This window comes from Miscanthus floridulus, chromosome 4 (genome assembly GCF_019320115.1).
Source record: "Miscanthus floridulus cultivar M001 chromosome 4, ASM1932011v1, whole genome shotgun sequence".
NCBI lineage: Eukaryota > Viridiplantae > Streptophyta > Magnoliopsida > Poales > Poaceae > Miscanthus > Miscanthus floridulus.
This window is the reverse complement of record NC_089583.1, coordinates 71,822,487-71,837,179: the sequence shown is the minus strand read 5'-3', so window position 1 is coordinate 71,837,179 and position 14,693 is coordinate 71,822,487. Positions and strand designations below refer to the sequence as shown.

Below are 14,693 nucleotides of genomic sequence, written 5' to 3'. Positions count from 1 at the left end.
TTTAGTGGAAATGTTAAGTAAGTAGTGTCTTAGTCAGTAGAGCTAGTTTAGTAGCTTGACAGATGTATTTTTATTTTAAGAGTTATTGTTGCCGTGTTACTAAGTGTTGCATCATCATTTCATGCATGTAGATCATGAGTTGGTAGAGTTCATGCCTGCGGATGAATAGGACTATGAGGAGGTTATTGAGGAGTATGAGGAGGAGGTTCTCATACAGGAGGGAGCCCCAGAGCCGTTCGTTGCTGACTTTGTTGACCCACTGCCTGCCCAAGGCAAGCCCCGGTGCATAACCCTTATTTCAAATGATCATTGAATATATATGATGTGCACTCATGTTATAGGCATTTTATGGAAACTACATGCATAAATATATCTACCTATGAGTCCTACTAGTATAGGTTGAGTAGCTGCTATGCTTAGGATTTTGGTAGCGTGAGTAACCTGTCGTTACTCACCATAGATGAAAATTATGATCACTCATGATAAAATGGTGGAAAATGATAAATGGTGACCAGGCAGGGATATGGTTTGGGTATTGGTGGGTGTAAGAGGTTGTGTCCTATGGCCAATAGGACATAGCTTGGTTACACTTTTTCCCTATCTATGTCGGTTAAGGACCGGCCAATGCATTGGACGCTAGGCAAGTCACAGACTTATTATCCCGAGCACATACTTGGGTATGGGCGCAGGGAAGACTTGTTGCTCTCTTGTTGTGGGATCCAGCTCTTTCCAGACCGACTGATTGGAGGCAGGGATGGTGGAGGTCCTTACACCGCACTAAGTCCAGGACTCAGGAGCGGGGGCTTAGAGTCCAAGTTTCGATGGGGACCTAGACCCTAGGATAGGAGGGTGATGGGTCGGTCCTTCTTGTGCCTGGGGTACAAGCGGGGCATGTGTTTTTAGGGTACCCAGCTGGGGGCATTGATTCGCAAATCGTTGGGCAATCCGGTATGGCTTATCTAAACTCTAGCACCGTAGTGAGAACTGAAAGATGAAAGGTGATGAAATAGAACTGATTGCTCAACTCTCGCTTGAAAGTAGAACAGGTGCTTACATAGAATGGCTAGATAATAAATTAATCATGGCTGCTAATAATAACATAACTAAGGACTCACTATTAGTATTGCTTTCTATAAAAAGGAAACTAGCAAACCATAAAGCTTATCATATTCCTTGGAGCCAGGAAATTATTTCCACTAGTTGGATAAGTCTTGCGAGTATATTGTGTACTCAGGGTTTATTTACCCCTGTTGTAGGTACTGCTTGAGACATAGCCGTTGTGTGAAGGATTCTTCTAGTGGGCACAGATGGATCCTTGTTCATTATTGATAGATGTTTATTTTTATTCCGCTGTTTAATATTCCACACTCTGACTTTGGAAATGTAATGATGTAATTTTTAAGAACCCTGGATGTATGAAATGGATTAAGTATTGTAACTCGTTCTCATTATTGGATCCTTGGGGGAAAATGTGGATCTTTTGGGCTCTCCCTTGGGGTGTGCCCGACGGAACCGCTCGTTGTAGCTTGCTTCCGGGGTGCTTAGCGTCTGATGGAAGACGAGCGCCTCCGTAAGTATGTTATTTCGGGTGGTTCTGCCACAGAAGGTTACCAGAAAACTAAGGTATAAATTAGCTAAGTATATTTTGTTAGATGATCAATTATATTACAAGACAGTCGATGGGGTGTTGCTTAAATGCTTAAATCAACAAGAAGCTAAAGTGTTGATGGGTGAAGTACATGAAGGGATATGTGGAGCTCATCAATCGGCTTATAAGATAAAATGGGTTATTCGTAGGTCTAGATATTTCTGGCCAATAATACTAGATGATTGTTTTGAATATTACAAGGGGTGTTAGAATTGTCAATGTTTTGGTAATATTCAGAAATCGCCTACATCGGCTATGAATCCAATAATTAAACTAGGGCCATTTTGAGGTTGGGGAATTGATTTAATTGGCTAGATTTTTCCACCTTCAAGTAAAGGACATAAGTTTATATTGGTAGCAACAGATTACTTTACCAAGTGGGTTGAGGCAATTCCTTTGAAGGTGGTAACCTTAAAGAATATGGTTGATTTTGTCAAGGAACATATTGTGTATCGTTTTGGAATTCCTCAAACTATTACTACTGATCAGGGGACAATGTTCACATTAAAAGAGTTTAGAGATTTCACTACTAGTATGGGAATTAAGTTATTAAATTCTTCTCCTTACTATGCTCAGGCTAATAGCCAGGTAGAGGCGTCCAATCAAATTATGATTAAATTGATTAAGAAGAAAATTGAGGAGCAATCAAGGAAGTGGTACTTAACACTCAATGAGGCATTGTGAGCATATAGGATGGCTTGCCATGGATCGATTAAATCATCACCTTATGAGTTAGTATATGGGCATAATGCAGTTCTTCCTTGGGAAATCTAGACTGGATCAAGACATATTACATTACAGAATGATTTGACAGCTAAAGTCTAAAAGAATCTAATGATGGATGATTTAGAGGACTTAAGTTGTCATCGACTACGTGCTCTTGAGAATATTGAAGCCAATAAGTTAAGGGTTGCAAGGCATTATAAGAAAAAGGTAAAAAAACAAGCAATTTGGTGAAGGAGAATTAGTCTGGAAAGTAAAATTGCCGATTGGGTATAAGGACAGCAAGTTTGGCAAATGGTCACCTAATTGGGAAGGTCCTTATCAGATTAGTCGCTGCGCGCCTGGCAATGCTTACATTTTGGAAATGCTAGAAGGGACAGAAGAATTTGATAGAGCGATCAATGGAAAATATCTAAAGAAGTATTATCCTAGAGTCTGGGTTAATGCTTGATAGTCGATTTGTTAGTCGTCGGCTCTAATAGCCGATACCTAAGGGTATCGCCTCTAGCATAAAAAAATAGAAGTTTTGTTTATTAATCAGTTTGCCCCTAAGGACAAACTAATCAAAAACATTATTTATCACATCCTGGGTGGATATGATGTCCACGATGGCCTCTGTTGCATCGTCAAAGTCTTTGATTAATTCCTCATGCAGCTCGGGGTTGTCGCCCATCGAGAAGCTGATCTCCATGGTGCGGAGCTCATACCTGGTCTAGACCTATGCCATGGCCAGGGCCACCGACGCGCCGTGGCAAACACCGTGAAAGGCGATCTTCTGGACACGCACCAGGATGTCATGGAGGCGGGCATTGATGAAGGGGCCCCGTGCGTTAATGGCCATCGTAGCCACATTCGCCGCCAGTTGGAGGTTCTCCAACTGTACCATCAGGGCTATCAATCACAGGAATAAATGGGTTGTCAGAATAGAAGCTGAGGGAGTGAGAACAGAGGTTTTCTTGAAGATCCTCTTACCCGCCACCATGGCATCAGATTTGGCCAACCACGCCCGGGCGACGTTGGCCTCTTCCTCGGCGGCGAGGAGGGTAGCTTGAGAGGCCTCGAGGTGGCTCTCAAGCTAACCGTTCTCCTGAGTTGCCTCGAAGTAACGGTCCTTGGCCGCTCACCACTCTCGGAGGAAGTGTCGGGCATCAGCGCTGGTGTAGGAGTCGGAGGAGTCCCCTGATGATTCTAGTGTGGCGGTGGACGCGGTGTTGGAAGGCTCAGCAGCCCTAGGAGGAGGAGGAAGTCTGTCATTGAGGACGAACCTACAGATGCATTAGTAGATGATTCTTGCTATGGATGGGAGCATTCAGTCTTACCTCATGCAGCGAAGCCACTGGCCGACCGGGACCTCCTCCTCCGGAAGATCTTCCGCTACGTACTTTCCATGGTGATCCTCTCCTGCCATGGGTGTTGGTCTAGATTGTGGAAGGAGAAGGGAATTGCTATAGGGTTTGTTAAGGTGGAGAAGCGTAAAGAACAGAAGCAGTTGCGATGTGTGTGTTTGAGGCTAGGGCTCTTAGGTGGTATTAATAGCTACAAAGCAAAGTGGTAGATATCTCAGAACATGCAAAAGGTAACAGCAATTAATAGAAGGTGAAGCGCCGCCCCACTAATGCCGAAGAGAATGTTGCATTGATAACTGAGGACAAAAGTTGAAGAGTTTTCTTAGTGGAGGCCATGTTTTCAGACTTAATTGGATTGAAGTCAGAAGTCTAGGATTAGCTATTTTCAAATTGGCTCTTTTAACCGAATCAAGGGACAAACAGATCGACAGACCGGTTCTCATTAGTTTCACATAGGATATATGTTACAAATAGTGACATTTAGATTACAAGTTCAAAGCATCTTGTATTGCCTTCAAAGCTTTTAGCCGAATGGCGTCAACTTCTGCAATTTGTTGCCTGTCTTTTTTGGCTGATCCAGGGATGTTCTTGAGGTTGCTGCGGATGGCTTTACCCTCTTTGACTTTGGTCAACATCTCCTATCTCTTTTGCTTGATGGCATCAGGTATTTGAGCCAGGATGGACTCATGACGATCTATGGCGGCCTTCACATTCTCTAGTTCTTTCTCGAGTTCAGCACACTTAGCTCTGAGTTGGTTCAGCTCTGGTTCAATCTTGAAGGGGGAGTTCTTCAAATCATCAATTAGTTGTGCTAGCCCTTTGGCCTCTTGTTTGTTGGAGTTCTTTTTGGCCAATAAAGCTTCATGATCAGCTAGGTTTCTCTAAGCCCTTTTCACTCTTGGAGCTTGATCCTCAATGTTGGACAAAGGTGTCAGAACTTCAGCAAGATTCGAAGGCAAGTTACCCTTAATGGCTAGGAAAGTTCTTCTCACCGGATCTGCATCCTGGACCAAATTGGCTATATCCTTTTTGAGCATTGGTAGCATGTCTTTGAGCTGATTTTTTGTCTCCTCTGACAAAGCTTCTTTGGAGGAGATGGTTGATGAGCTGATTTCATCTTCGACTATATACTCTTCAAAATTGAAAGAGTAGTTTAGAGTTGGTTCTATCTGAGGAGAAGGAACAGCTGATGATGCACCAATGATATTTGGTTGAATTGGCTCTGGACGTTCAACACTGGTATCTGCAAGCATCAAGGAAAAATTTTCAATTCATGTTTGTTGCAGAAGGATAAAATAGATATATGATTTTCTTACCATCGATTGTTTGCTGAACTGGGGAATTGATAGTCTGCATGTCAATGTTAATAGGGTCACTTTCAACTGATGGACTGTCGATTTTCTGTTCTTGCATGGATATTTCCTTAGGTAGTGTCTAATGAGGTGAAATGATCAGGGAGAGATGAAAATTGAATGAAAAATCAAGAATTTTGAGGAGATACCTTAGCAGCATCAGGAGGTGAAGTGGAAGGATTCTTATTTTCTACTATTTTGGAAGCATCGGTTGTTTCAATCATAATCGGTTCCTTTGGGAGGTCAGCCGATGAAGGTCTGGTTGGTGCTGATCCAAACACATGGGACAACAGTTTAGCACCAAGAGCCAATGCAATGGTGGACAACTGTAAGAAAAGAAATTAGATTAGAAATCGACCATCATTTTGGAAAGAAGATAGATTGTTTTACTTGAGCAGTTGATGGTCTTGTTCTATGAAATATTTTCAAAGTGGTGGTTTTCTAGATTACCCCTTGAGGTGCTTTGCGTTTTGAGGATTGATATATTACAATTGTAAGAGCAGCCTGGGTTTCCATTAGCTTCTTCAGTGTAGGTGCAGTTGATCCCAGTCTTGAAATTGGACATGGCGGATAATACTCTATGGCATGCCCTTTTCTGTCCACATTTAGGGGATTGAATTCAGCATCCTACAAGGGGGTTTCTGTTAAATGAGTTGGTGGATAATACTCTATGGCATGCCCTTTAGTAGATGGTCTTTATAGAAGAAAAGAGTTAACTAGTTACCTCACTATTAGAAGTGAAATCTTCATCCAGAGCTATGCAGCTAGGATGGACTAGCCTTCAGAAGAGATGGGAGTGTCATTCTTGCCACTAGGAATCATATAAATTTAAAGTGAAGGTGGCTCTAGTCCATTCATGCAGATAGAGGGAAGGAAGATTTGATTCTAACTGGAAAACTCTAGAAGCTTCCATTGCCTCACTGATGCTTTCTCTCGGTTTTAGTATATATTTGAAAAATAGTTGGGGGCAGTTTACCAAGACCAAATTGACGAGCTATGAAAGAAGGGTTATAAAACTCATAGGTTGGAAGGTTGCCTAGAAGAAAAGAACCTGTAGACATTTTGCCATGGCCATGATGAAATTCGGCTGGTAGAACGCAAGGTTTGATGAAAGAATTGAAGATTGCAGTTGCTATTTCATCGGAGCAGCTTAATTCAAATCAAAATTTGAATGGGAAGACCAACTCATTGTCCTCATCTTCATCATAGGGTAGCCAGGTCAGATTATCTACATCAAACCCTCTATAAAACTTCTTGAAGAGGTGGCCCACATCGACAGCAATTGTTATGGCCGATGCAGCTTCACCATAGTTCATACATTAGCAAGTTCTTCCTTCTTTGCCTTTGTATTCCTCATCAAAGTTGGAGGAGGGAAAACTCAAATTCTAGAGATTTGGCTTCACAATCTTGTGCATATACAGATTTAACCACATTTGTATTAATCACCAAGGGCCGCTGATGGTGTGCATTGCTTCATTCTTCAGTAGTTGGGCTGCCACCTGGTGCATCAAGTGGTAAGCTGATCCTAACAAATATTTTCCAAGAGGAATCTTAGCGCCTACTACTAGATGCTCTGCCAAGAGTTTATGGTTGTAAGTCAGACCACAAGATGACCCACAGAAGATGAATCTTTCTAACCACATGTTCAGAAAAGCCACATGTTCTTTTTTGCTAACAGCTGATTCATTCCCAATGTGGTTCTAGATATAGCTTGCCCATCCTATGTAGTCCGATATTTTGGCTAGTTTCTTCGACCCAGCACCTAAGAGTTCATATGGTTGCATTGGTCCTGTTATTCTAAGGCCAGTCAACATATGAACATTGGCCAAGGTAATAGTCATCGGACCATGACTAAAGATAAAGGCATTCAAGGTGTTGGACCATAAGTAAAAAGCGGCAATTAGGAGTGAATCATTTCTTTCCATCCCAGACAGTGAAAGTGTCAAGCATTGGCTTAAATCATAAACTTCCCAATCTCTGCCCTTTTTGTCTAACACTCTTCGAAACCGGTCTCTCCATCCCTTAGGCATTTTGGGCCAATTCCTAAAGGGATTTTTGGTGTTCCAAGAAGATAAATCTACCAAGGACTATCTGAAGGGAATTTGATTGGTTTTTTGATTGATAAAATCCAAAGGATTAGTATCTCCCATGGGTCCAAGGTAATAAGCATTCGAAATAATAGACGAAGGAATCAAAATTTCATTTTTCATTCCCTAGAAAGTCAGATGAGATGAACTTAAGGAAAAGGAAATACAGAGCAGCAGTTGATAGTTGAGAAGCGGAAATTTCGAGACATACCTCAGGGATGTAGTCGCTGGTCACCATTGTAGTTGGAATAGATCTGAATCTAAGAAAGAGTTGTAGAGGAGTGACTTGAAAAGCAGCCCGAGCAAAAAGGAGAAACTGCTAGAGTTGGAGCTCTGGTGATGGCGGCTTTGGTTGATAGGGCTTGTTCGAAGAAGGAGGAAGTAAATTGGCCGAGTGGATTGAAGATGATACTGTTGGGATGTTATATAGAGTTTGGCCTGAAAAGTCAGGAGTCATGCGTTTGTTTCGGAATAGGTGGTTGCAACGCGGTGAGCAGATGAATGAAATTTTGGAATAAAATTATTTTTATTCCAAAATTAGGGGCATGTGTTTACACCAAAATTTTGGAAGGAGAGCATGGGAGCTCGAAGCTTCCAAGATTGTGTCATCAAGAAATCGGTTGCATAAAGATCGATGTTAGCTGATTCAGATACGGTACTAGAATTGGCTCTTTTTGGATAACGTCAGCGAACGACGTCAATGGACCACGGGGAAAGATATGTCGGACTCTACAGAAAGGAAAAGATTAGGGTCCAAGTTATTTTAAGTTAGAAATGTTTTCTTTTATTCCAAGAATTATAATGAGTCATATTTGAGTAGGATTCATGTTTAGGTTCCGGGTATAAATATTAGACCCTGATTATTGTACACAGACACACGAACAATCAATCAACACAATCTTTCTGACTTTCGCCATCGCATTAGGAGTAGGAGTACTATAGATCTTGAACAAGTAGGGTTGCATCGACTGATCGACCTCCGACTTGTCTGTCAGTACTGTCATGACTTTTATTATTACTTGTAAGGCTGCATCAGCCGATTGATCTCTTACGAGTTGTAGTAAAAGTTAGTTATCGATTTATATTGTTGTTTGTAAGGCTGCATTAGCTGATTGATCTCTTATGAACTATAATATAGATCGAAGTTATCAATCTTGTGTTAAATAACTTGTTTAACACAATATCACTAGTTATCGAATCTACTAAGATTAGTAAGATTTTTCTTGCTATTTTTGGTTGATTCACCGGTTATCGATCTTGTTATAATTAATGTTTTATTAATTATAACAAATCATATGATTGAGATAGAGATAGAATCAGCATCACATCATCTTCTAGTCTGGTCATACTTTGAATCTTATAATTGATGGCTTAATTCTGCTAGATCGGTTATTTTATCTCTATTCCAATCAAACATAGTATGCATTCAAAGATATGTTACAATCTTGAGTAAGTTTACTAGTTAATAAGATTTAATCTAATGACATAACTATAGCTGCATCGACCTGGTCGAACCTCACTAGTAAGACTTTGGATTAGAGATTATTGATTAGTGGTTTTATTCATGATCAAGATATGCACTATGTTTGCTTACTATGCATGCATCGGCTATTTTAGCCGATTCACCTGTGCTTTCACACATATAGTATGTTTTTCATGAACCTGTCAATATATACATGATTTTATAGATTCTTTGGCTTTAGTTTGATATTATTATCATAGCTATATCGATCCGATCAAACCTCACTATTGATGGTAACAGATTAGATTCAAAGCATTTATAGATTCATTTGTACTAGACAGTCAATTTGTTCGCATGTTATATCCTTTTTCATTAAACTTATCGGCTCAATGCTTTACATTGGTTATATCCATCTAGCTGATGATGTTTCTTTATATTACTTATATTTGGGTGTGTTGTACTTGTTCCGTCTAGATTAATAAATCATAATAAAATCGCTATGACCCATGAGTATCGGTTATTTGGAATTCGTACCATCATCATTGATATTAGCCGATAATCTTTAATTCAGCGATCCTCGCTTTACTGATATGTTGGATATCGACTATTTAGTCGATAGCACTATCGAATCGGTTGTTTAGCTGCATATTTGGAACTGTATGGAGCAACACCTACATGTTCCGCCTTAAACTACTAATAAGATTTTCTCTCCTTATCAATTGTAGGTCAAATTGACTAGCACGCCATTTGGTTTTTAGAATCGACTAGTCCTATGTTGAAGCCAAGCATATCTCCAATCTCATTCCATTCAGATCATCCAGCTTGCTGTGTGTTGATTGCATCGCCACATTTTTGCGTCAACAGTGAGCCTGGTTGCTCATTGTTTCGTGACTAGTATTGTGGAACACATGGTTGGATGTTTCGCCATTTTGTTGTATTTGTAATCCTTTGTGAAATGACCCGCGTTTTCGCCACATACAACACAATAAGGTGTTCTCTAACTTCTGCCCCTTCCTCTGCTGTCTTGGCCCCCGTGGGGACCTCAACCTCCTTGACCTCCACACTAACCCTGGTCGAAGCTTCTGTATTGTTGGTTTGGTTGTGATCCTTGGGAACCTTGCTCTACTGAGACATGCTCTGGTTGTTAGAGATTGTTGATTGCGTAGAAAGGCTTGAAGTTTCGTTGTGTTGGTGTTTGTGGGGGGTGGGGACCCTACCTGCTTGCCTCCATGAATTCTGTGTTGCTTTTTGCTTTTTTAGGTCGTCGTCTGACCTCGTGTATTGCCTCATTACCTCAAATAGCTCCCTTACGGAAGTGGGGTAATTTCTGGTGAAATGAGCTACGCACTGGCCTATGGCCAATCCTTCCACGACTGCTGCTATAACCTTCTCTTCTGGCGCATTCGGCACCTGAGTTTTGGTCTGAATGAACCTTTCTAGAAACTCAGACAAAGATTCGTCGTCTTGCTTAATGCAATTTAGCAGGTCTCTTGTTGTTTTTGTCCCCGGATGGTATCCTTGGAAAGTGGACAAGAGTTCCACTCTGACATGACCCCAAGACTTAATAGATAGAGGCTTCAGCGAGGTATACCAGTCATGGGTGATGTCCTCCACCACCATGATTAGAGACTTCGCTAGAATTTGGGCGTCTCCTCTAGCTGATGTTATCACGGTTTCATAGCTAGCAAGGAACTTTCTTGGGTTTGTCTTTCCATCGAAAACCAGGATGCGAGGCTTGTAGCCAGCTGGCCATCAATATTGCTTAAGTTCTTTCGATAGGGGTGAGGTAGGGTCATATGGGCCTTTTATCTTCTTGTACAAAGTTGTCACCAGGTATTTCTATGTTTCCGCCAGCGTGAATAGCGGCTGTGGCTCTCGCTCCCTGCAATCCTTGAATTTCTCTTACCAGTCTGTCCCTCTGGATTTTGACTTCTCTGAGTGCCCTTTGTGTTTGCATGGATCTATTGTAGGCAGCGGCTTGCCTGAGCAATTGCTCCTTCTTGTTTTGGAGCCTGAGGATGTCCTGCTGCTGGTACTGATTCAGCGTCTTTAGGTTTCTTGCTTGCTCAGTTATTTCACCGTCTTCGTCCTCTGTCGGTACTTCATTTCCATCTTGATCGAGCTGGACTTCCTGAACCACTCCTTTGGGCGCTCCCTCAAAACCAAGAGGAGGCACCATGCTATCTCCCACTGCCTGGGGAGCTGGTAGTTCTACCGTTGCCATGCCATCTCACGCAATAGTCTCTGCAGCTGCGAAAGCTGACACCTTGGATGCTTCTGCCCTGTCCACCGGCTACTTTGGTCCCTTGTTCTTTGGTGCCATGATAAGCTTGAGCGACAACCATGGTGGGCGCCAATGTTGTTCTAGGCTCAAGCCTTCGAACACCTGATCACCGCGCGAGCAATCTTTGAAGTGGAACAAGGCGAAACGAAAAGCACAAGCAAAACAAGATGAATGATTCTATTGATCATGAACCCCCCCGCCTTCTTACATTCCCTCAATGGGGGCTATTTATGCATGCCCGTAGGCTTTTCGTGGGTCAAAAATGCCCTTGCAACTACTACACATTAGGAGAATATTCCCCATCGCCATGAGCTTGTTCACCATTCGGAGTCCCCGCCCACCTTAGGTAGCGCCGGCCGGGGGAGGGCTGACCAGCCTCGCCTCTTGTCACCCTTTTGACCGACCGAGTGGGTCCCTGGCGTATAGGAGGTGTCGGTCATGTGAGGGCGGCTGACTCCTCCAGCAACGAAACCTGCAACGACGACTGAATAAAACATTAACACCTATTCGCCTGAGCGAATAGTTTTACTCTGATTATACGCCCCTGGCTGAGCCAATATGAGCCATGCTGCCCCTTTCGCTAATGCGAAAGGACATGAGCTGGGCACGGTGCACGGGCGGGCCCTCAGGGCTTGATCCGCCATTTTGTTCTGGCGAAAGGGGATCAGAGAGGGCATGCTCTAAAACTAGAAAAGGTGGAGCCACCTTCATTTCGCTCAGACGAGATAAGACTCCCATGACACGGGCTCTCTTTCTTCCATCGTCCCATGCCCGTCTTTTCGCCAGAGTGAAACGTCGTGCACGCTGACGGCCCAAGGCCAATCATGCCCCTGATGTCCATCATTTCGCTCGCTCACAATGCCATCTATGGTAGCAGAGCATGGATGGGGCGGCGGACGAGGCCCACGGGGTGCCCAAAGGTGGGGCTTCCCCCCAACAAATTATATGTTTGGAATACATGTCAATGTCCAAGGGTATACCTTTTTGTGACTGAAGTATTTTATATTATTTGTTATTAAAAAATTGGCTCATTTTTTGTCAGATCTTTAAAGCATAATAATTGTGCTGGGCCTACGTTGGTGGGAGGTGGATTGCTTAGATTGTAGTGGTAGAAAGTAGGCAAGCGAGGGACGGGGACACGTTGGTGGCCCATGGTCATCCGTAGGCGCGGGTGTCTGGTGGCCTTGGCTGGGTGGCAGTGCAGGGGTGGCTATGGTGGAGAGAGGGAGGGAGGGTCCTTTTCCTAAACAAACTCAATTTTCCCAAACTGAATTTATTATTTCCTAACTCTAAATTGGAATTGTGTGTCGACTCCTCCTTGTGGGAGGGGACTGGCCATCCAGGGGAGCACTCCGGCAAGGTTTGGACAGCCCTGGCTCATCCTCTGGGTTGCATTGGGAGTTGGTACCACCACCTTGGGGCCTGTTTATAGACCCATGACAACAATTCAGTTGTTCGTGATAAGAATTTATTGTGCTCTCCTTTATAAATGCTATTTACCAGTCATATTTTCTTTTTCTCGTCTCGATTGATTTACCTTCTAATCAATTCATGCAGCTATTTTTGAAAGATTCCAGTGCCTACTTCATGAAGGAGGAATTGGCAAGCACGTGCAGTTCCTGATCGAAGACCTTTTTACAATTAGAAAGGCAAACTTTAAGGTAACTTTATAATTGCTCAGATATGGTGCTACTTTGTTGCATGATCATTAGATTTTCTCGAACATTGATTTGCTTTCTGTATATGGAAAGGGATATCCATCGATCAGTTCGGAGTTGGATCTTGTGGAACAGGAGAACAAATGTGTTCATGAGATATATCTTGAAGATGAGCTAGACCCTAAGACCAGTCTAAGTAAGGTTTGCTTGCTACATAGAGTTTCCTCTGTTATGTATATGACATGATTCCTGAATGCGGGCACCTTCTGGAATGTGTGATATAATGCTGACTCTTCAATTGCAGATTTTTTCAGGACAAACCCAAATTACATTGTAGATGAGAAGGCCTATGAGAACCTAAAGAAAACCATCCTAGGATCAAAATCTTCTGAAGATGAAGAACAGATGGAGATAAGGGATAAATATGAGACTATGAGACTAGTCTTCTTGATTAAAAAAACATCTATATTTGACTGTTATGGCCAGTGCTCATTTTGAAGAAGCTGGTCTTATGAAAATTGAAGTAAGGCCTGGTCAAGAGATAAGAACCGTGGTTTGATTTGGATATTTGTTTGAGAAAGTTCATTCTTGATTGTCTTGTTTGTCTGTTTTCTTTCTTTCCTTTTCTGCAAAAGCCTATGCACTTCAGAAACATCTGTCTGTATTTGCTTCTAAGTCATTGTTTATTTAGACTAATTTGAACATTTGTCAAAAGCTGTTTTCTATTTTTTTTTCTTGAAATCAAACTTGTTTTTTGTGATTGGTTCACCAGTGTATGGCTTGAGGAAAGCATGTTTTGTGAAGCCTAAGAGACCTAACTTTTCATTCCCAAGCTATTTGTGAAGGGTGGATATCTGATAATCTGAATCACAATATTCTGGTTCCTCTGGAAAATGGTGATCATTGCATTTGTCCAGTGACCCACTTGGTTGTTGCTTTTCAGCCTGATGCTGTTTTTTTTATGATGATATAGTTGGGAGGGTATACGGTTCATTCCTAGCACAAACTGTTTAGTAGTAGTGTTTTTATAACAGTTGAGTGTGATAGCATAAACTGTTATGCTTCTAAGAAGTAAGCATCTTCATATGCCTCAAAATTTAAGCAAATAGTCTAATATATTGGTTAGTTTGACATAGATTATCCTAATACACATGATAATACTGTCGACAAGGCTCCCACATGCCAGCACTAAGTGTGTTTTGACCACGACTTAATGCCAAACAATCATTTTTGGTACTATATATGGTCTGAATCGTTACTCCTTTTTTAATGATATTGATGACTGTGTTCCCTTAATGGATTAATGTTGAATCAACAACTTTATGTAGATTTTGAGGTGAAATCTGCCAAGGTTTACTATTAATAACCTAAACCTAAATAGTCCGTATCATGTGGCAGATGGAGCTATGCACCATGATTCTTGAGTGTTGCAGTCGAGAGAGAACCTACCTCCGATATTTTGGGCTTTTAGCACAGTGCTATTGCATGATCAAGAAAGTATACCAAGAGAACTTCAAAAAATGTTTTGTGCAAAGATATTTGATGGCTCATCATCTTGAAACTAAGAAGTTGAGAAATGTTGCCAAGTTTTTTGCACATTTATTGGAGACAGATACACTCCCTTGGCATGTTTTGGCATGCATCCGGTTGGGCGGGGAAGAAACATCAACTCGAATTTTTGTAAAAGTTATATTTCAGCACTACTTTTCAATCATGGAATAGTATTTTTCTCTCACAATATTTCAGCATAAACATCAGCATAAGCCAAATTTCAGCATAAACGAAAAAGGCGATTGTTCCCTGCTTTTGCACTGCACAACTCTCTTCTGCCATCATACCACAATATTGAACTACTCCTTTCTTATGCAGGAACTCTTGGAGCGGCTTGGCATACAGAAACTAAATGAGAGGCTGAATGATCCAAATATGCAAGGTTTCTTTGAGTCAATCTTCCCAAAGGATCATCCAAAGAACATGAGGTTCGCTATCAAATTCTTCATGGGCCATGGTCTTGGGGTTATCACAGAGAGACTATTGGAGAAAATGACGCCACTTACATTAGAACAACATCAACCTGCATCATCTGGATTAGAGTCAAAACCAAGCTCTGATGATAGCGCATCATCTGGGTGA

The 14,693-nt window shown here is 41.9% G+C and overlaps 1 pseudogene; it reads left to right on the top strand.

Moving 5' to 3' along the window:
• Positions 1–10,840: 10,840 nt before the first annotated feature.
• LOC136548638 (uncharacterized) lies at positions 10,841–14,693 on the top strand (annotated as a pseudogene).